The 22,038-nt window shown below is 51.8% G+C and overlaps 1 protein-coding gene and 1 pseudogene across 3 annotated transcripts in view; one reads left to right on the forward strand and one right to left on the reverse strand.

The window, feature by feature from the left end:
• Positions 1-2,183, reverse strand: part of LOC128823083 (zinc finger protein 239-like) — a 33,185-nt gene extending 31,002 nt beyond the window's left edge. For all 3 annotated transcript variants that reach the window (XM_054005170.1, XM_054005168.1, XM_054005169.1), the window contains exon 1: positions 1,958-2,183. The gene's annotated coding sequence lies outside the window, so the exon portion shown is untranslated. The remainder of the gene's footprint in view (positions 1-1,957) is intronic.
• Positions 2,184-2,394: 211 nt separating this feature from the next.
• The window catches only part of LOC128822998 (zinc finger protein 883-like), a 28,196-nt pseudogene continuing 8,552 nt past the window's right edge, over positions 2,395-22,038 (forward strand).

Genomic DNA, 22,038 nt, shown 5'->3' on the forward strand with positions numbered 1-22,038 from the left:
AAAAGGTAAGGAGGAAGATCCGGGGAACTACAGGCCAGTCAGCCTCACCTCAGTCCCTGGAAAAATCATGAAGCAGGTCCTCAAGGAATCAATTCTGAAACACTTAGAGGAGAGGAAAGTGATCAGGAACAGTCAGCATGGATTCACCAAGGGGAAGTCGTGCCTGACTAACCTAATTGCCTTCTATGATGAGATAACTGGCTCTGTGGATGAGGGGAAAGCAGTGGATGTATTATTCCTTGACTTTAGCAAAGCTTTTGATACCGTCTCCCACAGTATTCTTGCCGCCAAGTTAAAGAAGTATGGGCTGGATGAATGGACTGTAAGGTGGATAGAAAGCTGGCTAGATCGTCGGGCTCAACGGGTACTGATCAATGGCTCCATGTCTAGTTGGCAGCCGGTTTCAAGCGGAGTGCCCCAAGGGTCAGTCCTGGGGCCGGTTTTGTTTAATATCTTTATTAATGATCTGGAGGATGGTGTGGACTGCACTCTCAGCAAGTTTGCAGATGACACTAAACTGGGAGGAGTGGTAGATACACTAGAGGGTAGGGATCGGATACAGAGGGACCTAGACAAATTAGAGGATTGGGCCAAAAAAAACCTGATGGGGTTCAACAAGGACAAGTGCAGAGTTCTACACTTAGGACGGAAGAATCCCATGCACTGCTACAGACTAGGGACTGAATGGCTAGGTAGCAGTTCTGCAGAAAAGGACCTAGGGATGACAGTGGACGAGAAGCTGGATATGAGTCAGCAGTGTGCCCTTGTTGCCAAGAAAGCCAACGGCATATTGTGCTGCATTAGTAGGTGCACTGCCAGCAGATTCAGGGAGTGATTATTCTCCTCTATTCGGCACTGGTGAGGCCACACTTGGAGTATTGTGTCCAGTTTTGGGCCCCACACTACAGAATGGATATGGACAAATTGGAGAGTCCAAAGGAAGGAAACAAAAATGTTTGGGGGGTGGGGGGGCTGGAGCACATGACCTATGAGGAGAGGCTGAGGGAACTGGGCTTATTTAGTCTACAGAAGAGAAGAGTGAGGGGGGATTGGATAGCAGCCTTCAACTACCTGAAGGGGGGTTCCAAAGAGGATGGAGCTCGGCTGTTCTCAGTGGTGGCAGATGACTGAACAAGAAGCAATGGTCTCAAGTTGCAGTGGGGGAGATCCAGGTTGGATATTAGGAAACACTATTTCACTAGGAGGGTGGTGAAGCACTGGAATGGATTACCTAGGGAGGTGGTGGAGTCTCCTTCCTTGGAGGTTTTTAAGGCCCGGCTTGACAAAGCCCTGGCTGGGATGATTTAGTTGGGAATTGGTCCTGCTTTGAGCAGGGGGTTGGACTAGATGACCTCTTGAGGTCCCTTCCAACCCTGATATTCTTTGATTCTATGAAATCACTGCAGGTAAAAATGGAGGGGAAACACCCCAAACTTGAGATTTGAACTGGACATTGGCGAAGTGGAGAGAAAATGGGACACAACCGGGGGAGGAGATCAGAGACCTTCTCAGGGATTTGAGGGAAAGGGGGTGTCACCCTGGATGTTGCTCGTTGCTCTCTAGGGAGAAAGGGGGCAGGGCTGGAGAGGATGGGGGATCCCCACGGGAGGGGGCAGTGGTAAATCCGAGGGGATCTCACCTCCCCTTTCTCTCCACGCTCCTCGGGGGTCACCTGCTCTTCTCCTCCCCCGGCCATGTCCGGGCTGCACAGACATTTTCCATCCGCCCCTTTCCCAGGTCTCCCCCCCCCCCGGCCCCACACAGGGACCCCAGTGGGGACCGGTACCCCCCATGGTGCCCCAGGGCAGAGCCTGGCCGGGCCCGGGGGCGTTGGGCTCCTGCAGGGACAGCAGCCCCGAGTCCCCCGCGGGCGCTGCGAGATACCGGGTTCCCCCCACGGACACTGCGGCAGAGTCACCGCCCGGCCCAGCACAGTCCCCGGGGCTCGCTCCGGTACCTGGAGGCTGCAGCTCCGCAGCGGGGCAGGCAGAGCCCGGGGCAGCCCCAGGGCGGCTCCCGCGGGAGCAGGGCGCGGGCCGGGCACGGAGGGGTTAATGAAAATCTCCCCGGCACAAACCCGCCTGCTCCGCCCGGCCCCGCAGAGCCAGATGAGCGCTGCATCTGCGCATGCCCAGAGCCAGGAGACACAAAACTCTTCTCCGACCCGGGAGAGGCCCCCACACCACCGCACGAGCCAGGCAGAGCCGCAGCACCCCGCGACTGTTCGCAGCCCGGCTCGTCCTCCCCCCCACCAACGTCACTTCCGTTCCAGGGAGAGTCAGAAACTACATCTCCCAGCCTGTCCCGCGGCCGTTTCCGCTCTATTCAGCTCACGGAAGGGAAGGTTTCAGTAGCTGTTACTGCGCATGCTTAGTGCGAGCCCCGTTCGTCCTCACCACTGCCCAACGTCACTATCGCTGCTGCCTCCGTGCCCAGGGGGGTCTTCCTCCAGTTGGGACCCGCCCCCTGGGCAGCCACCGGGTCTGCCCGCAGCAGTCCCGGGCCGGAGCCCCCCGGTGAGTGAGAGACCCCGGGGGGACGCTGGGGCCGGGCAGGAAAGTGACTCTCCGCCCCGGGAACCTGGGAGAAGTCTCGGAGCTGCCTCAGCCCCCGTGGAGCTGCAGCAGGATCTGCCCCCGGCCCCGCTGGGATTGGGGGGGGCAGAGACTGGGGGCCGGCGGGGGGAGGGGGAGTGTTGGGCAGGCGGGGAGAAGCCGGAGTTGGGGGCGGGGAAGGTCAATAGGACGCGGGGTTGGGGGGGGAGGGTTGAATTGTCTCTGCAGCCAGGAAATCCCCGGGGGAGAAGTGGCAGGCGGGGGGTTAATAGGATCTTGTCCTGGACCGGCTCTAGGCACCAGCAAAACAAGCTGGTGCTTGGGGCGGCATGGCCGGCGCTAGAATGCTGCCCCTAAAAATGTGCCCCAGCCGCCCTAGCTCACCTCCGCTGCTGCTGCCACGGTGCCCGAAACAGCTGATTTTTGCGCTGCTACTGGCCCTCCCAGGCTCTCAAGCCTGGGAGGGAGGGGGAGATCCCGAGTAGCCGCGCTGCTGCTCCCCCTCCCTCCCAGACTTGAGAGCCTGGGAGGGAGGGGAAGGAGCGGCGCCCGCGCGGCGGCCACTCGGAGTCTCCCCCTCCCTCCCAGGCTCTCAAACCTGAGAGGGAGGGGGAGACTCCGAGTGGCCGCGGCGCCACTTCTCCCCCTCCCTCCCTCCTAGGCTTGAGAGCCTGGGGGGAGGAGGCAGGGCTGGGGATTTGGGGAAGGGGCAGAGTTGAGGGGGGGCCGGGGGTGGGGTAATTAAAGAACAGGGCGGGGGCTGCCAAAATTGTTTTTGCTTTGGGCGGCAAAAATCCTAGAGCAGCCCTGATCTTGTCCCTGTTTGTGTCACTTGCCTCTCACCCACAGATACAAATTCTCTCTAGTTCTTCCCCTTTTCTCTCTCAGTATCTCACACGTGGCTATAAAATCCGGGGAGACTCCCCCTTTCCTTTCAAATGATATGCTCTCTCCTCTCCCCCGATTTCCCCCTGTTCTCTCCCTAATTCTCAAATGTCCATTTAAAATCTCTCCGATGTGGGGGATTTTCCCACCCATTTTATTTGCAGTGATTTGTCCTTGTTTAGATGGGAAATTGTTGCCCTGAGTCATTCCCCAAAACATGGCTACCCCTGGATTGGGGATGGGATGGGATCCTGGTTCTCTGCCAGGGCCAGGAAGGGAGGAACATGTGACCCCCATGGGGACTGCCCAGACCTCGGTTTCCCAATCCCACTTGTTGCCCCCTAACTGCCAACACAGTTGCCCCCAGCCCTCAGTTGCCAGTCACCCACCCATCCCCCACCGTTGGCCCCTTCCCTCACCCAGGAAGCCTTCCAGCTCCCTCTCCCTTGCCCTCTTAAATCAGCTCCTCAAAGGGCTCCCTGCTGCCCATGTGAATGGTGGCAGAGGGGGGAATCATCACTTTCTGTATATGTATTGACTGGATTTTATATGACTGTCCAAACAGTCCCCCTTTTCCCTCTAGTTATTTAATAGCAATATAAACCCCCCTCAGATCTTGGTGTTTTTCTCTCATGCTATCAGTTGTGTAGTTTCTGACACGTATTCTTTGCAAATGTCAAAGATTGATATAAAAAATATCCTAATCCCCACTTTTTCTCTAACTGTCTATTTCTAATTGAATATGGCCTGAGATTTTCTTAGTATTTTATAATTAGAGAGACAGGGGAAAATCTCAGATTTACACCTTTTCTCAGATTCCTGAACATGGATATAAAATGTTTGCAAATGTTGCCCATTTTCTCTCTATTCAGTTATCAAATATTGATGTGAAATACACTCAGATTTTACCTCATATCAACAACTGATATAAAATCCCTCTGATTCTCCACTTTCCTCTCTATACGTATTTAATACACATCAAAGCCAGAGGCCACCCCCTGTTTGGGGGATTAGTGGTTCCCAGCTGGTTACAGGAGAGTTGGCTGGACCCTTTTATTTTCTCCAATTGGTACAGGATGAGGAGATCATGCTGAGTGCAGCCTGGGTCCAGAAGTATCCCAAAGTCCATGATAAATGGTCAGTGTGCGGGGTTGCTTCCCGCAGTGCTAAGATGTAGTTACCTCTGGGGTGGATCCATGGTGGCCATTATTTGCTAGCGACAGGGCATGGACATTTCTTACCTATTTTGGCTCTCCATGCCTTCCATTCTCCTGATAAAGAAGCATCCCCCAGGGCTCCCTCTGCCTGTGTGACTGGCCAGCAGGGGGCAGTGATAACTTTCTATCCACTTAGCAGACACTGTAAGGTAACACTGTTGCGGAGGGGGGGGGGGTGCATGCCTGTGTGGGGAGATTGAGCTGGAGCTGAAGGGGCATTGCGGGTTAGGGGGAGGCCTCTGGGTGACCGGGCAGGAGGTACCCTAGTCAGGTTGGTGGTTTCTGGAGGTTTGGGGTTTTGGGGGGGGCGGGGTTCTCATTTCTCCTCCCATTAGCAATTGCCAGGAGAAAATCCAGCCAGGGGAGAGCAAAGAACCCAGGAATGAGACTTTTCCAGCTAGAGGGGCAGGGAGAGAGGACAGGGAAGGGAAGACTGAAAGAGGCAGTGGTAGAAATGAGTGGGGAGAGAGATTTCCAGCTCTCTAATCCACCCAGACACATCTTACAGCATCGCTGGGGAGAATCACTTTCCAGTGAACAAGAAAAGGATCAGACAGGGGAAAAGCCAGTTCCTGAATCCATATCCCTCCTGCTGGAGTGTGGCTGCCCTGGGGTCAGTGTCCGAGGGAATCCCCCACAGTGATTCCTTTGGTTCTGCTCTTTTCTAGCATTGTGCTCAGAGACTTTGTTACGGGGTGTTGGGGAGGGAGAAGGGAGGTTAAAAATCTCTTTGTGGACTTAGCCTGACAGGAGGGGCCAGGTCTACACTATAATAAAGAAATCAAGCATTTTCCCAGCATGGCAGAATCTAGGATGTCTGTCTGCAGGGAAGGGGCCTGGGGGAATTATGATGTGAAATTAACTAAGCCTGTTCTGAAACCTCCACAACTGCCCTTCTCACCCAACCAGGGCTGCAGAATGACGTCCATGTCTTGCTCCAGCTCATCCGATCCTCCCATGACACAGGGAAGAAAAATGGCTGCAGTGGAGCCAGTTCAGGTAGGGATTATTGGGGGGTTGCTGGTGAGTTCCTACTGGAGGAGAGGGACAGCAAATACGCTGGAGATGGGAAGGTTTGCACAGTCTGGTTTGGAGGTTGGAGCGGGGCAGGAAATGCACAGGGTGGAGAAAGGGAGGAGGACAGGGTGTGGCAAACCTGCTGGGAATTGTTTAATAAGTAGCCTAGATTCTAGGAACAGACCCAAGAGGTTCGGATGTACTCTATTTTGTGGAACAGAAAATAACCCAGCTACATGGGGCTGGGAAAACTGACCAGACTCATAGTGCTGGAGCCCGATCCGACTAACCAGTGGCTGCTGTGAGAGATGAAGGGGGCACCCACCAGTCAGGCTTAGGGGAGATTCCCCTCCCTTCATATCGAGCTCCTCACAATGAGGAGGGTGTTGGGCTTCCTACCAGGGAGCTCTCCCTGGACCCTGCTAGGGCCTCCCTCTCCTGTATCAGTCTGTGGCTAGTAGGTGTGTGATGGATCTGCTGAGAGAGACAGGGGGCTCTCTCTTCGTTCCCTCACCCTGGTGTTTCCTGGATGCTCTGAGCTGGGTGAGGGTGGGACTCTGTTAACTGCAATCCACCCAGAGCTTCCCTTTGATTGGCTCCTCTCCCCCATGAATAGTGGTGTGTGAGTGGGGCAGCAGGTACTGAGTGTTGGACTCTTGCACTTTCAGGGGCCGGTGACCTTCGAGGAGGTGGCTATGTATTTCACCAGGGAAGAGTGGGCTCTGCTGGACCCCACTCAGAGAGCTCTCTACTGGGATGTCATGCAGGAGAACCATGAGAATGTGACCTCTCTGGGTAAGGATTCCTGTCCCCTTGGTTCTTGGAAGGGGAGAAGAAGAGAGAAAATGTTTATGCCACCCCCACAATGCCACCTCTACTCTGTCCTGTTTCAGCATCACCCCAATATGCCAGTGACACACACACTACCAGAGACCCTCCCCCACTGCAGAACACTTTGGGAACAGAGCACAGGAGCAGTATCACACAGTGTCAAATATCTCCTGTTTGGTCAAGTAAAACTGAGCGTTAAGTGCCGCATAACCAACAGAAGGTTCCTACCCCTGACCTCTCAAACACTGAGCCTTCTCCACCCAAACCTGAATGTGCTTGGGGTGTAACGAGCAGGCTGCTGGAGTCAGAGCTGCTGGTCCAGGGTTACTTATCACACAGACACTCCGTGCATCCTTGAATGCTGGCTGGGAGTACCCAGAGAAGGAAGCTCAGTGGTGGATTTAATGTTAGTGGGGCCCTGTGCTCAGCTTCATTTTTGGGGCCCCTCCTTGGGACCCAGCCAAGAAAAAGAACATTCTCTCTTATCCCCCCACCCCCATTTTTCATTATTTTTTTCTTCATCCTCCTCCTATAAGTAATAACTTATAGTAGTCTAACTTATTTTTCCACAGAGCACTTGTAAATCACTGAGGGTCTCGGCGGATCACTTAATGATCTTTCCAAATATTATTTGTACCGTTAGCTAACTAGTGTAAAGTGCTTTGGACAAGAGCCCTTTGAAAAAAAAATGTAAAAAACATTGTGGTGCGGGGTCTAGCCAGGATTTAGGGTGTGGGAGAGGGCTCAGGGCTGGGGCAGGGTCTGGGAGGGAGTTAGGGTGCAGGAGCAGGCTGGGGTTTGGGTACAGGGTCTGGCCAGGAGTTAGGGTGTGGGAGGGGGCTCAGGGCTGGGGCAGGGGGTTGGGGTGTGGAGCGTTTACCTGGGGCAGCTCCTATTTGATGCGAGGGATACAGGTGGGGATGTGTGTGCGGGGGAGCAGGAGTCAGAGGGGCCTGGAGGTGCGTGGGGGGCAGGAGGTATGGAGTTGCAGGAATCAGGGAGGTTAGGGGACTGGGGTGTGTGTGAGAGGGGTGAAGGAGTAAGGGCTGGGGGTGCAGGGTCTGTGAGGGAGTTAGGATGCAGGAGCAGGCTGGAGGTTGGGGTGCAGGGTCTGGCCAGGTGTTAGGATGCAGGAGGGGGCTCAGGGTTTGGGCAGATGGTTGGGGTGTGGAGCGCTTATCTGGGGCAGCTCCCATTTGGTGCGAGGAGTACAGGTAGGAATGTGTGTGGGGGGTGTACAGGAGGTCCCATTTGGTGCTCAGGGTGGGGGTGAGGGTGTGGGGTGTCACGGAGTGTGGGGGAGTCAGGGCCCTGCAGCCCCACTTACTGCGATTCACCGTGACTCTCAGCCAGCCAGTAAACCAGAAGGTTTATTAGGTGACAGGAACATGGTCTAAAACAGAGCTTGTAGGTACAGAGAACAGGACCCCTAAATTGGGTCCATCTTGGGGGGCAAGGAGGCCAGAGTTCCATCTGGGCCTCCCTCCATTTCCCCAGCCAGCTCCAAACTGAAACCCCCTTCAGCCCCTCCTCTTGCCTTTCTCTCTTTCCTGGGCCAGGAGACCACCAGATCTTTGTTCTCCAACACCTTTAGTTAGCACCTTGCGGAGGAGGGGCCCAGGCCATCATTTGCCAAGAGACAGGGTATCAGCCATTCTCTGTGCAGACCCCTGCCCCTCCAGGGCTCTGCAACAATCACACGCCGTTATCCCACCACCTATGCACTTAAGAAAGGCATAGGGGAAACTGAGGCACCCACACAGTCTTCAGAGAAACCATTAAGAACATTCCCACTTCATCACCTCTCCCCCCTTCGAGACCAAACTGAGCGGGGTCACTTTAGCCGGTGACCTGGGGCAGTTCGAACCCACCAACATTCCCATGGATGCCCCAGCATCTCCCCCATTCCTTGGTGGGAGTTATACCAGGCACTTCCAGTTTCACGCCCATGTTGGGTGTGCTTGATGGCACTTGCAGGCTGCAGGTGGGAATGTTTATGCGGCCCGTGCCCTTTTGCCACCCCACAACCCCTGGGGTTCAAACTGGGATCGGGTCTTCTCCCAGCGCTCCAGTCTGGGGGGGCTTTGATTCGGGTTCTCCTGGTTAAGTGCCCTCATCTAGACATTGGCCACCCTCTGACCAGGTGACTCTGTCACCAGCAGCTTGGCATCAGCCCCTTTCATTTGATGCAGCCACATTGGGGCAGAGGGGTCAGTATACACCGCAAAGTGTCGCCCAAATAGATATGGCTGCAGCTTTTTAAGGTCCTGCACCATGGCCAGGCATTTCTTCTCTATGGCCGGACAATTCTACTCCCGGGGCAGCAGCTTCTTGCTCAGGTACCCGATGGGGTGTGTCTCTCCCTTAGTATTGGCCTGCATCAGCACCGCGCCCAGCGCTGCATCTGAGGTGTCAGCAAACACTTTAAGGGCTTGGCAACGTCCTGGTTTACCAGATTTACCGGGCCCTGGATTAGAGCCTCCTTCAGCGCACAGAGAGCCCTCTGGAACTGCTCGGTCCAGACCACCACGTCTGGCTTCCCCTTCTTACATAGCTCAGTGATGGGGACAGCTAGGGAGCTAGAGTGGGGTACAAACCCCTGGTAGTATCCTGCCATCCTGATAATGGCCTGGACTTGTTTCTTGGTCTGGGGAACGGGCCAATCTCTGATCATCTTCACCTTGGCCAGATCTGGGCTTGAGCAGCCACTCCCCACCTTGTGGCCCAGATACATCACCTCTGCCATCCCCACCCTCTGGCTGGGAACCTGCAGCACTGCTGGACTGTGTCACAGACTCCGGGCCAGTAAAAGTTCTGCAGCAGCTGCTGCCTGGTGCAGTGGATCCCCTGGTGTCCAAATTCAAATCCTCGGCCGTTACAGGAGCAGGGCCTGGATCCTGCCCCAAAGAGACAGTCACCCCCCAACAGTCCTCACAGCCGATATCCTGGAGAACCCCAACGACCAGCCAGCCCAACCCCTTCTTGGTCTGCACAGGGATCTGGGCCATAGGCAGGGTGAGGGGCTTCATCCCTGGGACCTTCACGCAGGTCACACAGCGCCTCAGCATCTGGTGGGGTGCACCACCCTAGGCCTGACAACAGTTCTCTCTGTCCCAGGATCTCACCACTCCAGGAATGTCTCCCCATTGACCATCACCTGCTGTTCCCACTGGGGGTCCCGAGGGTCCTGAGCCCAGGAGACTCCACACAGACACATAGGTTGGGGTCAGAAGTGGAAGCCTGACCACCACCCCACCCATCTGGCTGCTGGCGTCTATGGTCTTGGGACCCAGCAAGAGAGCTAGACACTGGGCTTTTCTGCAGGATCCCCCTGGTTCAAATCACCAGCCTGCTCAAAGGCAGTGTGGTGGGAATCCACACATCCCCCCTCCTTAACCAGGGGCAGCAATTTAGTATCGAGGTTTCCTGCAGAACTGGCACCCTGGGGTCTATCCCCACTCACCCCTGGGAAGTCCCCTATGCCTCTCCGCTCCACCACCACCAGTCCATGCTGCTGCTGCGTCTCCTGCAGCTTTTTCTCAGGCTCTCGCTGTCTCTCACGGTCCTCTTGCTCTCTCGGACTCAGCTCCAATCCCATCTGTCTCTGATCCCCTGATGGGGAACCCGATCGTGAAGACTCCCATTTGGTTGGGGACAGGAGTTTTGGGGATGCCTGGCTTCCACTCCAGCTGCTCCCAGATCCTCTTGTAGCCCCATTTGGGTCAGGAATCTGCTCCTTAGAGCGGTCATCATCTTCCAGCTGCCCGATTAACTGTGCTTTGGTGAATTTTCCAATGTGTAACACACTCTTTTTGCACAGGTTTACAATGTCCTTCTTAAGGAGATGGTGATAGGGCATCACTCCACTGTTCCCAAGTTGTTCTGGACTCACCGGCCTGTGTGCTCTCAGCTCCACATGGTTTCTAGGAACAACCCCTAGTGTGCCAGCCCTTCTCCAGGTCACCACCTCTCTCCCAGGGTTGAGCTGCAAACTCCTTCACCCCGAGATTGCTTGTCACAGTCCCCAGGGGGACCCTTCTCGCTAGTCAGACACTCCCAGGGGTTAAGTGTAGCTCCTTCGCCCCCTGAAACCACCCCTCTAGGAGCCTTCAGCATGCTTGGTCCTCGTTAACCCCCCTTCGTTTTACTGCTCCCCAGTCACTTACTTCAGGAAGCGCCATCCACGGGGTGCAGTACATCCCACCACTGCCACCAGTTGTCACGGAGTGTGAGGGAGTCAGAGCCCTGCACCCTCACTTCCTTTCATTCACCGTGACTCTCAGTGAGTCAGTAAACCAGAAGGTTTATTAGGTGATAGGAACATGGTCTAAAACAGAGCTTGTAGGTACAGAGAACAGGACCCCTCAATTGGGTCCATCTTGGGGGGCAGAGAGGCCAGAATTCCATCTGGGCCTCCCTCCATTTCCCCAGCCAGCTCCCAACTGAAACCCCCTGCAGCCCCTCCTCTTGCCTTTTTCTCTTTCCTGGGCCGGGAGACCACCTGATCTTTGTTCTCCAACACCTTTAGTTAGCATCTTGCGGAGGAGGGGCCCAGGCCATCAGTTGCCAGGAGACAGTGTGTCGGCCATTCTCTGTGCAGACCCCCACACACCCCTGCCCCTCCAGAGCTCTGCAACAATCACACACCCTTATCCCACCACCTAGACACTTAAGAAATGCATTGGGGAAACTGAGGCACCCACACAGTATTCAGAGAAACCATTAAGAACATTCCCACTTCATTACGGGGGGGGGCTGCAGGAGTCAGGGCATGGGGTGTGGGAGGGCTGGGTGTGTGTGGGGGTTCAGGAGTCAGGGCAGGGGTGTATGGGCTGGGGTCATGGGGGTGCTCCCGGCCCCCTGCCCTGAGTGGCTCACAGCAGGGGCTGAGGGTGGGGGGTATGTGATAGGGGAGTGCAGGGGCTCTGCCCTGATTCCACCCCCTTCCACAAGGCCCTGCCCCCACTTCTTATTCGCCTCCTTCCCCAAGCATGCTGCAGTCCCAGTTCTCCCCCTCCCTCCCAGAGTGACCTGAGCTCCGGCAAACAGCTTTTTGGCAGAGGGGGAAGCGGTGGGGAGGGGCAGGAACACAGTATGCCCCAGGGATGAGGTGGGGAGCGTGGAGCTTGGCTGTCGGTTGGTGCGGCGCCTGCAGCAGGAGCCCCAGGAACCGGCAGGACCAAGCTTCTGACCCCACAGCTGCCCGGCCCTGCGGCCTCCTGTCATTGGGGGCCCTGTGCCAGGGCACCCTGTGTTTTAATATAAATCTGCCTAAGAGGGAGCTCCAGCAGCAGAACATTGACTCTCACCCAGGATTACAGATGACACAACTCCTCACTGCACTGGATTGCACCACAGTGTGTGAAAATGGCTTAGGTTGGTAGTAAAACTTCCAGAGACCTGGAGAGTCTTGCTCCCCCATCACCATTTGAAATAGCCACAATCTCTCTTCTCTGCAGGCTCCTTGGATTTTTGAGTTCCTCATTGCCACAGTCACATAACCCCGATTCTTATTTTTCACATTCTGCTTTACCAGACTAATTAGAGTCTGCTGCTCCCGAATTATAGCTTCTAATTTCCCAGTGTTCTCCACACCCAGGGATTTTCCTACTCCCTCCCATTACGCTGGACTCATTAGATTCCCTAGTACATAAAAACAGCCACACTGGGTCAGACCAAAGGTCCATCTAGCCCAGTATCCTGTCTTCTGACTGTGGCCAATGGCAAGTGCCCCAGAGGGAATGAAAAGTACAGGTAATCATTAAGTGATCCATCCCGTTGCCCATTCCACAGGTTGACTGTGCGTTGTGTGAAGAAATATTTCCTTTTGTTTGTTTTAAACCTGCTGCCTATTAATTTCATTGGATGATTCCTACTCCTTGTGTTATGAGAAGGAGTAAATAACACTTCCTTATTTACTTTCTCCACAGCAGTTATGATTTTATAGACCTCTCTCATTTCCCCCTTCGTCTCTTTTCCAAGCTGAAAATTCCCAGTCTTTTTAATCTCTCCTCATACGGAAGCTGTTCCATACCCCTAATAATTTTTTTGCCCTTTTCTGGACCGTTTCCAATTCCAATGTATCTTTTTTTTTAAATGGGGCGACCACATCTGCACGCACTATTCAAGATGTGGGCGTACCATGGATTTATATAGAGGCAATATGATATTTTCTGTCTTATTATCTATCTCTTTCTCAGTGATTCCCAACATTCTGTTCGCTTTTTGACTGCCTCTGCACCTTGAGTGGATGTTTTCAGAGAACTATCCACAGTGACTCCGAGATCCCTCTCTTGAGTGGAAACAATTAATTTAGACTCCATCATTTTATATATCTATTTGGGATTATGTTTTCCAATGGGCTGCAATATGTGTTATCCTGACATCTAGTACTGTTGAGATCCTTCATTTAGTAATATACCTGCTCTTCCTGTTCCCTTTCTCCACCGAACCTCACCAGCCCATGCTTACTGTTCCCAGCTTCCCCAGGACTCTCTCTTTGTCTCTGGACCTCTCTGAGCAAGAAGCAGTGCCAGGGTGACTTGCCCTCAATCTGGAGTCTTCGATTTCTGGGACATGGATTTACTTTCTCTGTGTTTTAGGAGCCTCTTAGAAATCGAGTGTCTGTGACATTAACCACAGTGCAGTCTGGACTGTTGAACAGCTGTGTCCCCTCAGTTCCCCAGGCTGGGGTGCATAGGCATGCGCAGCACATTTCATTAGGGTGTGCACCCAGGGAATTTTATTTTTTTTAAAAGGTGAACATTTATTGAATACTCAGTCATAAGGAACATTATTTTTATTCAGCAAACAAACTAAAGAAACTAAAGCTTAACTAAACTTATTTTTTTTAAATTAACAACTAAACTTTACTTAAAAAATACAAACTTAAAAAATGAGACACAAAATACCAAATTTTTGCTGTAGTGATAACCAGACGTATACAAAGATACAGTCAATTTTCATGATCTTTATCTTTAACCAGATAATGAGCTAACCCAAATTGACCAGATTAACGTTTCATCATCTTCCTGTCCTAGAGAATGAGACGTCGCTCACCAGGTGTTGTGGACTTAAATTCCTCAATCACATCATTGTAATTAACTGATGAAGCCAATTCTTGTTCAATGTACAAAATCATGAGTGAGTCGAGGCGCTGTTGGGACATTGTACTACTTAGTTTGTTTTTTTACATGTGCTAGTTTCAAAAAGGCTCTTTCACACGAACAGCTTGTAACAGGTAAGACTGCAAAGCACTGAATAGATTTGTAAAAGGCCTGGAACATGGAAGACCGATCCGATTCCTTTAGCCAATCAAGCCACTCTCTGGTGGTGTTCGTAGTGCTACCTTTAGGAACAGATCCATCATAACCCCGAAGCAATCCGACTTCAGCTTCCAACTCATCCAAGGACACTTTAAATTTGTTGGCAATGATTCTCATATCGTCCCTGCCCAATGTCTAAGCTCAGCAGTTTTCCCATTGCAGTCACAATTTTACAAGTGTCCTGTTCAAATTGCTGGTCAATGCCGGTAATCATTGAGTCTAGGAGTGGGTAAAATGAAGTTATTCTCTCCTGCTCCTCTTTTGTATCAAAGTGATGCTGGGACTCAAACACATCAACAATACGAGTGGACATTTTTCTCTTCTTAACTGGTGCAATCGATATATCATTCTCTACACACATTTTCACACTGTCATTGAAAATATTCTGGGCCACTTCACATCGCAGCCAAAGAGTTATGCAAGCTTTTCACCCCTGTCATTGCAGTAAGTAAGTTGAGATCTGGAGCTTGAAGAGCCTTACTCACTTTTACCACCATCTGGAGAATAGGGTGCATCATGTGAAGGGCAAAGATGAACTTGAATGAATTTAGTTCATGGATAAGGCCCCTGGCTTTTATTTTAGCATTAGCAAAGCGAGTTGTTTCGATAATCTCTTGTAAAGCTTGTAAAATGATGGAGTAGTTTTGTTTTACAGCAGCCACTGCTTCTGCTCTGCATGCCCATCTTGTGTTTGACAGTCTTTAACTGGGATCCTACGTCTTGTGAAATCTTCTCCATTACTGCATGTTGCACAGGACTCCCCTCCATGAAGGCATAAAGAGTCTGAATAACACCAAAAACATCAAAGACGGTTCTGTTTTGTTTACTTGAAGTGCATACATCTACAGGCACTGTGCATAGCAGTGTACATAGAGTATTTCACTGTTTCTTTACATTTCATTTGGACTCCCGCAGTACATCCAGACATAGTAGATGTGCCATCAAAACAGACAGACATCACTGATGACCGGTCAGTGTTAAGAATGCCAAGGACATCATTTAACTGGTCAAAAATAGACTGAGCATCAATTGTTAATAGTCTCTGAACAGACACAAAATGTTCAACTGGACTATGTTTTTCATTGTCAAAATACCGCACCACAATGGACATCTGTTCATGGTGTCCACAGTCAGTAGTGTCGTCGGCAATTATTGAGACCATTTTTCCATTTACCGAAGACACAATCTTTTGTTGCGCAATATTGTGTCATTTTGTGTCAAATCATTTTGGATGCGATTACTCAGGTAGCATTTCGAGGAGATTGTTGCACATGCTTTGCTATTATGGGATCATATTTTTGGACCATATTGACAAGATTTAGAAATAAACCTTTCTCAAAACTGTCAGCTTTTTCATTGTGACCCCTGAATGGTCTCCCACCTTTTGCCAAACACAGAACAATGTCAATCGGTCGCTCCATTACACTTCGGTTATGGCACCGTTCTTCTTGTTTAGACAGATAAGCCTGCTTGCCCTCATCCAACAGTACATCAATACGTGTCCCTTCATTAAAACTTGACCATGAAAATCAGCTCAACACATGAGATTTTGACAGTTGGTGGTTTTTAAAACATTCGTTAGCCCTATGCCAGTTTTTTAATCCCTTATCAATTAATGCTGGATCAGTGTGACCTTTGTTTGCTGCATCATTAGAGGAGAAGAAACGGCAGTAAAAGCAAAATGCTGCGTCCTTTGATGAGCTATATTCTAACCATCTATACTTTTCATACCAATCGGACTGAAAACTTCTTTGTTTATTCCCTATTTTACTTCTAGGAAACAAGCTCAATGTAGGCTGATAAGGACCTCTAGATAATCGAGACTGGTGGTTAAATCTATTTTTTGGAATATCACAGACCGGGTCATCAGATGGAATGTTTGATGGCTTTGAATAGGAACTACGCTGACCTGAACTAAGAGACAAAGTCTGTTTCTGTTGGTCATTACTCAGTTTATTGCACAGGCTGGAACTGGTGGCAGCATTATCTTCATGTAAGTTCTTAACCGAGGAGTCTGAGGTATTTGCACTACTATCAGCACATTCATTATAATTCAGTTTGTCTGCTCCTTTTCTTAACAATGAACTGATCCATATTCTAAAATTAAAAGGGAGTACAATACGATTGAATTAAAACATAAAGCCACGGGCTTGTTATGCTGTTTCAGTAGAGTACACGCGACAAAGATGACAAACAGTGTAGACACTGCACTGGGCACGCCTGATGCGGCCATTTATATAGGTCAAAGAATTTTCTAGAATAGCAGTCAGAGAGGGAGGGGAGGACCAACGGTAATGCGGCGCCGCGGTAGTGGGGACGCATGCTGCGAGCAAATGTGGGCTTTCTAGATAGTGTATCACGCGATTAAATTTAAATTAAAACACAAAGCCAATTTTTTTTGAGACATTAGGGCAGGGATGGGCAAACTTTTTGGCCCGAGGGCCACATCGGGGTTGCAAAATTATATGGAGGGCCAGGTAGGGAAGGCCCTGCCCCCTAGCCACCTCCCACCCCCTGACAGGCCCCTGGGACTCCCACGCCTATCCAACATCTCTGCTTCCTGACCGCCCCCTCCAGAGACCCCTGCCCCTAACCACCACCCTGGAATCCCACCCCCTAGCCAACCAGGGGCGGCAGGTGTGTATAATTTTTGGTGGTGCCCAAGCAGAGCTGTCCCATCCATAGGACGGATTGGGTCAACCACCCTGGACCCTGCACTTTGCGAGGCCTTGTGCTTTAGGGAGACACAGGTTCCAGGGCAGCTTGGGGGCTTAGCGTAGGGCCTGGCACCAGCGAGCAACCCAGCCCCTGCATGCCTCACTCCACCCCTTCCCCCCCACCCCACTCCACTCCTTCCCCCCAAACCCCTGCCCCGAGCAACGCTGGGAGCTGGTGGGGTGGAGCAGAGCGGGTTGGGACCAGGTCACTTGCTGCTGCCAGCGCCAGGCTCCCCACTATCTCCCCAGGCTGCCCTGGACCCCTTGTCCCCCTGAACAATGGGACAGGGGTAGGCACCACCATGTTGCGTGACGGACACTTGACAAAGTTATTGGACTTAGTGATGGACATTGGGGGAGGTAGGGGGTATTATGTCATTCAACCGGTAAAATAGCACACAATTTTCCACACTGAAAAAAAAAAGTAACCTAGTTAATAATAATTAATAATAAAATCAACTCATATAATTAATGAAAAATGTGTGTATACTGTATATGAGATTATTATATGAGAAATGAAAATGAGCTTGCTTTGGGATTTTACAAGGCACTTATATCATTTAAACACATTTGGTACCCTAAGTAATGATAACACTTCTTGAAAATCACATAAATAGGGATATCATGATCCCCTTCCTTCACCCCATTGCAAAGGTGCAGGTGTTATTGCTGGCCCTAGGGCTGCAGAAAACCCTATGGGCAAAACATATGGAAAGAAGAGGATCAATTTATACAGAGGGCTGAAGGGGGAGTCCCATAGTGCATTAATTAACACTTAGATAGAATGGAATGCCCAGAAGAATGAATGACTTGAGGACAATTTCCTGAGGGACCCATGCCCTTGCAGAGCTTTTCTAGCTCTGGCATTTACATTTCTACATAGGGTGGTTTGGCCCACAGAAATAAAAATCTGCAGATCTTCCATGTGGTTTTGGACCAATGGAAAAAAACAGTTACAATTCAAGTGACTTTTAAAATTCCCTATGAAACTGAGTTAACAAAATAAATGAGCTTATGGACAACCAGAAAATATACTTCTCAGGTGAAAAACTATAACTGGGCTTCTTTGCAAAGAAATTGTACATTTTCTTACAGGAAAAGCCACAAACTGTCTGGAAAGGAAGAGTAGATTAAATTACTTGCCTCAGTGAAATTAAATATCCGGAGAATTGCTGTGCCTGTGATGATGATGACCGGGGTTTGCTCACCTGTGGCTCCCCCTCCCTGTGCTGTGGAGGCACAGCCAGGCAGGTCTGCATCTGCAAGCAGGCCCCCTGCCTCAGGTGCAGCTCCCATTGGCCTTGGTGGCCAACAGTCTGGGAGCCTCCTGGCCAATGAGCTGGGGGTGGGAGGGGGAAGTCAAAGGGGAAGATTGTATGGAGCTCGGGAGCAGGGGAGGCAGTGGGGAGGGGAGCTGTCTCTGGAGGCACAAAGTGGGGCTCTCTGGAGAGGGGTGATGGGGGCACAGAGGCTGGTGAGGATCTTTCAGGGGGGCAGAGGGTAGTGTGGGTCTCTGTGGGGTGAGGGGGAGTGATGGACAGAGCCAGCTGCAGCCTGGGTCTGGTCTGTGGGGGAAGGGAGTGTTGCTATACCCCCGCCCCCAGGAAGCCCCCTCTGTACTGTGTATTTTATGCCAGCCCCAGGGTGCCCATCGCTGCTCCTTTCTGCTCCCCTTATCCTCCCAGCCCCCCTAACCATGAGGCTCCTAGCAGCGTTTGGCTCAGCACAGAGCCAGACATGCTGCCCCAGAGCTCTGCCCTGCATTAGGGTGTGCCTGGGCACACCTGGCACACCCGATGTGCACGCCTATGCAGGGGTGCCTTTTACACTGCTTTACTGTGAGAGCAGCCACTCCTGGGCAGTTAACACACAGTCTCCAGCATGTGACTCGCTCCCAGCAACACAGTACTGCTAGTCAGCCACTCACAAATTACAGTACACCACAGGAGAACCCCAGAAAATTCTCTGGTCCCACACTTCCCCTCAGAAATGTGCATCTTGCCCTGTCCAGCACACTACTGAACAATACAATTTCATGTGAAGTCTGTCATTTCATCAGTGGAACATGATATGCACCAGCCTTGTTATCCCAAATGGAGTTTCCAACATATATTAATCCAAACACACTGATTTGATAAAACAATCAAACAACGTTATTAACTACAGGGAGAAAGAACAGGAGTACTTGTGGCACTTTAGAGACTAACAAATTTATTAGAGCATACGCTTTCATGGACTACAGCCCACTTCTATATGCATCCGAAGAAGTGGGCTGTAGTCCACGAAAGCGTATGCTCTAATAAATTTGTTAGTCTCTAAAGTGCCACAAGTACTCCTGTTCTTTTTGTGGATACAGACTAACACGGCTGCTACAGGGAGAAAAAAGATTTTCAGTGACTACGGGTAATGAGGCATGAAAGTCAGAGTTAACAAGCTAAAACGAATTCAAAGCAAATGTTTCTCTCACATATGCTGAGACAGGCTGGCTTTCCTTTCAGCCAGGACTTCCCCTAACCTGCCCCTGCCACCCAAGGTCAATTCTTCAGGAATTATCATGAGCAGAGGGAAAAGGGAGAGAAAGAGGCTCAAGCATTTTCCTCGCCTCTTTTTATAATTCAGTCCTTTGTACTAGAAACAACTTCTGTTCTCAGCTGAGTCATGGTGACAGGCTGTCTGCTGTAGATAGGAGCTTCAAGTGGTCCCTGTGATGGAATGTAAATGTCTTCTTCACACCTTCCCCCTGACGGAAAATGGCTATTTGACCAGCTCGTTTGCCTTGCTGTTTGCTGAGGAACTTAGGGTTAGGGTTGCAACTTTTTCAGTAATATCATACAGTAAAATCTGATAACTTTACATACAGTGTTGCTACACATTTTAACAAGAGGATAATATTCATGAGATTGTCTTTTCAAATGATACCTCACAAGCCATACTGTGATAAATGAAGGGGAGGGGAGGGAGCTCCCTTTTATTAATCACCCAGCCAGCCAGTTAGCTGTAAAATCCCTGTTGGTGTCTGTTCTCTGCTTGCTTTACCTGTAAAGGGTTAACAAGCCCCAGGTAAAAAAAAAAAGTAGTGGCACCTGACCAAAAGAGCCAATGGAAAGGCTAGAACTTTTTGAAACGGGAAAAAAACTTTCCCTTTGTCTGTTGTTCTCCGGAGAAGGAGACAGGGAGTAGCAATGCTGTGTACGGCTTGAAGCAGGTATGAAAATTCATCTTCCATACCTAGAAGAAATGATTGGGATAGGAAATGTCTGGAGAGACACAATCAGGTTTATTTTTTATTTTGAATTTTGGATCTCCTCTGTGCTATCCCAGATGCTTTTCTTTGCTTGTAACTGTGACGAACTGGGACTGTTCTTACTGTGGTGTGTGAATGCTGACAGGGGAGTGTGGCTAGGATAGTCTGCATTGGGGGATGGGAGTCTGCCCGAAGGAACATACCTGAGCATGTAACATGAGAACCCAGGAAGGGGTTGGAGGCCAGGTGACACCTTAGCCCGGGAAACTGAACAAAGGCTGTGGGAGGGGTCGCTGAAGGCAGAGTGTGGGAAGCGGGCTGGAGAGATGGCTGGGAGGCAGAGATGGCTCTGACCCCCCAAACTGAGGGGGGCTGGGATGCCCTGGGACCCCAAGCTGGACCTAACTGAGGGGGGCCCTGTTGTCTGTGCCTGCAAGACCTGTCTTGGACTGTATTCCTGTCATCCAAATAAACCTTCTGCTTTACTGGCTGGCTGAGAGTCATGGTGAATCGCAGGAAGCCGGGGGTGCAGGGCCCTGAGTTCCCCAATACTCCGTGACAACTGGTGGCAGCGGCGGGATCTACTGCACCCCGTGGACGGCGCTTCCTGCAGTAAGTGACTGGGGAGCAGTAAAACGAAGGGGGATTGACGGGGACCAGGCGTGCTGAAGAGTGAGAGAGAGACGGTTATTACCCCTGGGAGTGTGTGACCAGCGAGAAGGACTTTTGCAGTAACAGGGTCCCCTGGGGGGATCGCAGCGAGTGGTCCCAGGGGTGGAGGAGTCTGCAGCTCGACCCTGGCAGAGAGGTGGTGACCTCGAGAAGGGCTGGCACACTAGGGGTCCCCCTGGGAACTGTGGGGAGCTGTGAGCACACAGGCCGGTGACTGGCCAGCAGGAAGATGTATGCCAAGCGGCTTAAGAGCGACCTGGTGGAGCTGTGCAAGCAGAGGGGGCTGCGCATTGGGAGGCTCACCAAAGAACAGCTCATTGCCCGGCTGGGGGCGGAAGATCGCGCGAATGAACTGATCCCTGTGTCTCAGGGAAGCAGCCTGGCAAATGTAGCGCAGGCACCAGTGTCTGTCCCAGCTGGGAGTGGTCAGCCGGCTGCTGAGGGCTTCCCGAGACCCCTCCTTCCTATGCCTAGTGGAAGGGTGGGGAGGAGCCCAGCAAATACCGAGGGCGCCGTGACCCCCCCGGCCAGCAGGGGATCCTCCCAGCGAAGCTCGCCGGCCAGCAGAGGATCCTCCCGGCGACGTTCGGCATCCGTGGAGCAGAATTGGCTGGAATGGGAGAAAGAGCTAAAACTGAGAGAGCTGGAGGATCATGAACGACAGAGACAGCATGAAGAGAGACAGCGTCAGCATGAACGGGAGGAGAAAGAGAGACAGCGTCAGCATGAACTGGAACTGGCGAGATTGAAGGGCAGCGAACCCCCGGCTGCTGTGAGTGAGGGGGGACCCAGGACTGCACGGAGCTTTGATAAGTGCATCTTGGCCCCACGCAAGGAGGGGGAGGACATGGATGACTTCCTGGAGGCCTTTGAGACGGCCTGCGAGCTGCACCGGGTTGATCCCGCGGACAGACTCTGGGTCCTTACCCGCTTACTGGACCCCAAAGCCGTGGCATTGTACCGCCAACTGGAAGAGGCAGAGAAAGGGGACTACGAACTATTCAAAAAGGCCCTGCTACGTGAGTTTGGGCTGACTCCTGAGATGTACCGGGAAAGGTTCCGGAGTCAGGATAAAACCCCTGAGATCTCATATCTGCAACTAGCCGTCCGCATGGAAGGATACGCCAGCAAGTGGGCTGATGGGGCCCAGACAAAGGAGGACCTGGTCAAACTGCTGGTACTGGAGCAACTGTATGAGCGGTGCCCATCCGACCTGAGGCTGTGGTTGGTGGACAGAAAACCAGAGAACCCGTGACATGCAGGCCGGCTGGCCGATGAGTTTGTAAAGAGCCGGTCAGGAGATAAAAGGGAGGAGTCCCAAAGGAACAGTCCCACCACAACGCAAAGAGAAAGTCACCATGGGACCTCCCCGTGGGAAAATACAGAAAAACCCCATCAGAGGGAAACATCCGGCGTCAGGACCATCTGACCCACTCAAGGGGACCCATGGGACATGGGCTGCTACCACTGTGGCCAAAAAGGCCACATACGGGCCCAGTGCCCCAGGCTCAGGGACAGACTGAGCAGACCGAACCCACAGAGGGTTAACTGGGTAGAGACCCAGCCCGGCGAGAG

The sequence above is a fragment of the Malaclemys terrapin genome, chromosome 15 (genome assembly GCF_027887155.1).
Source record: "Malaclemys terrapin pileata isolate rMalTer1 chromosome 15, rMalTer1.hap1, whole genome shotgun sequence".
In the NCBI taxonomy this organism is placed as follows: Eukaryota; Metazoa; Chordata; order Testudines; family Emydidae; genus Malaclemys; species Malaclemys terrapin.